This window comes from Nematolebias whitei, chromosome 18, assembly GCF_014905685.2.
Source record: "Nematolebias whitei isolate Nwh7 chromosome 18, NemWhi1, whole genome shotgun sequence".
NCBI lineage: Eukaryota > Metazoa > Chordata > Actinopteri > Cyprinodontiformes > Rivulidae > Nematolebias > Nematolebias whitei.
The window spans coordinates 2,328,240-2,331,274 of record NC_056515.1 but is presented as its reverse complement, the minus strand read 5'-3'; the positions used below and the strand labels follow the sequence as shown (position 1 = coordinate 2,331,274).

Genomic DNA, 3,035 nt, shown 5'->3' with positions numbered 1-3,035 from the left:
TGCTGCTGATCTGTTTCATGTTGCTGCTGATCTGTTTCATGTTGCTGTGTTCATGCATGTTCATCTGCTCATCACAGACTCATGTTCATGCTGCTGTTTGACATATTGTTTTTATACTATTAGTGATTAACGTATATTTAGTTGATGTTTTTCTTAGTTCATATCTTAGATGTTATTACTGTTTTTCTTTTACATTTTATTGTTGGATGTAACTGGGACCTTGTGTACATAATCTTGTTTCACCACATGTACCACATGAGGTGCGAATGACAAATATATCTCTCAGACTGATCTCTAGAGCTGATTAACGTTTGGAGCCATTTTGATTAAAGATGGCTGCCACAGTACCTCAGCAAACACAAAATTGTCTCTAACTCAGTAATTGTTTGAGAGTACCACAGAGCAGACAGCGTCACCACGAACTCAGGAGCCAGGCACAAGGAGAAATCCCACACAAGACAGGCTCTAATGTGTTCTTTGGTCGAGGGGCTGGGCGTTGAGCTGGGGATCGGGTTGGGGGTCTGGATGATCTCGGGGGGTGGGGGATTGGGTCACTGTCCTGGGTTCTGGTCGGTTCTCGGGGCTAAGTGCCGGTCTGTGGCCTGGGTCCCTGGTGGTGCAGCTGCCTCCTGCTCCTGGATGGATGTACTGGAGCCTCCCTCCCCTGGTGGATCTCGGAGAATGGGGGTGCCTATTGGGGTCAGTGGGGAGCTGGCCCCCTGGGAGGGCATTGCCACCTCAGTTGTTCCTCCCCATCCCAACATCTTCAGCTGATCAGCTGATCTCCTTCTCTGCTGCAGCAGCTTTGTGAAGGGTTAAAAATGCACCGATCAACTTTTGTCTTCCAATTTAAAATTCAAAGTATGTCACATCGTAAAATCGTCATAATCACAAAATATAAAAGTGTTTAAAGTTATAGTTAATTACTTTAGAACTTCTATGTTCAGTTGTTTCAGTGTCATTGATCAAGAAGTACATTTGTGCTCCGTGCTGCAGAGCTGCAGCCGTGTGACATGCTGTGATGTCCTGCTGCTCTTCTCTTCTCTACAATTTAAATGTAAATACTGTGACATTTGAAATAAACAATCCATGCAGCATGGATTGTTTATTTCAAATGTCACAGTATTTACATTTAAATGGTCTATTTAAGGAGGGAGACTGGGAGTAACAGGTGATGAGTGTGATTACAGCTGGTACATGTCATGACAAAGTTTACTGAACTTGAACTTGGACTACTGTATCCCTACTTCACGGTTTTTCACTTATCGCGGTGGGCGTGGTCCCAAACACCCGCGATAAACGAGGGACCACTGTAAAATGTCGTACATACCAGCACCAGAGGATCACAGCCAACAACTTGAGTCCAGAACAAGTTTAATAAAAGTTGTTGATAAAAATAAAACGGTCCTGAGGTTTATTTGGATTACTTTTGATCTGTTTCCACCCCCGCTGCTCACAACTGGAATAATATTTCCTTTGATGTACTCCATCACTTTTTTTTGGTCAACAAAAACCCTATCCTTCCCTCCGTACGTGATACGCTGGAAAAAGGAGACAATATGTAACCCTCGTCTGGTTCTGTAGGAGCCGTTTCGCCTCCATGAATGCTGCTTGTTATCTTGCCAGATCTTGTGGGGTGTAGTCACCTAAGATGAACATGGCCGACCCTTTGAAGTTTATCTGACTGCCACTGCACGCGCGCTCGCTGCGCGCTCGCTGCAGAACTTCCACCCGTTGCGGATGGTAGTGGAGCTTGGCCATGATCACTCCGGGTCTCCCATGAGAGCCGCCCCGGCCGGTACATGAAGTCGATCAGCGGTGGTTTAACCAGTTTTAGGACTTCAGTTAGCATGTTAGCGATCACAGTGGCGCCTACTCGGGAAGTCCAACAATCCTGATGTTACCACGCCTGGTTCGCCAGCAACTGCTTCGGACTGTTTTTTTAGCCCATCAATTTTCAGTCCTCAGCTCCACCACCGTTTCATGCAGGTGGGAAGACAAGCAATGTTTTAGGTCCAAATTAGCAGACCCAGCCCGGTCTATCTCCGCTCTGAGAGAAGCAGCGGTGGTTGTCAGCTCGGTCCGAACCACCAATAACTCACTCTTAAAAGTTGAAATCTTCAGCCAGAGCTGCACTCAGTTCTTTTTTAATCATTGCTACAACATCGGCTCTTATTGAGACCAGGAGGTCTGATGTTGGAGCCGAGTCGTCTCTCCCTCCAGTGCCCGGCTGTCACCTCCCCAGAGCCTCCATCACGGCAGTCCCAAGCGCTAGCAGTACTTAGCATTAGCAATAGGCAGCAGTGGAGACGAAGGCAAAACTTGAGACTTTTTGTGCTTAGAGTCCATATTCCCAGCTTGTTGGTTCAGTACTGCGGTGACACCAGTCTCAGGAGCAGAACCCAGTCCAAACGAAGCGAGAGTGCAGTTATTAAACTGGTTTTCCACCAGGCCTGACGGGAGCTCACCGAGACTCAGCCCTCCGTCCCGTGTTCTACGAACGAATTCAAGTTGTACTATTCTGCAACACGTAGGTTAAAAACTGCAAAACTGCTAGAACCATTTCACAACACACATCTAAAAACTTGTTGTTTTAAGTTTCTCGTATTGTTTTGCTCCTTTTTGTTTCTTATGGTTTTTTTTCATTTAATGTTTTTTATATATTTCTCAATTTTCATCATTTTGTAACCCCCCCCCCCCCCCAGCTTGTAAACTTTAGTTCTGACACCCTTCACGAGTGTTTGTATAGATCTTTCTCTTTTGTAGTGTTCTCTAGTTCTGTGTGTTATTAATAAATAAATAAAAAATCATTGACGCCATCTTGTTCCCCCCAACAACAATATGTGTTTTAAATAAACTAAACATCTGGAACATCAGTCTCAAGGTAACAACCTGTTTTAATAAACATCTGGAACATCTGTCTGAAGATGACAACCAGTGTCTTTAATAAATTAAACATCAGGAACATCTGTTTGAATATGACAACCAGTGTTTTAAATACATTAGACGTCTGGAACATCTGTCTGAAGGTAATA

The 3,035-nt window shown here is 44.7% G+C and overlaps 1 protein-coding gene across 1 annotated transcript in view; it reads right to left on the bottom strand.

The window, feature by feature from the left end:
• Window positions 1–3,035, bottom strand: part of scai (suppressor of cancer cell invasion) — a 67,401-nt gene that overhangs the window by 63,942 nt on the left and 424 nt on the right. The gene's annotated exons all lie outside the window — the stretch shown is intronic.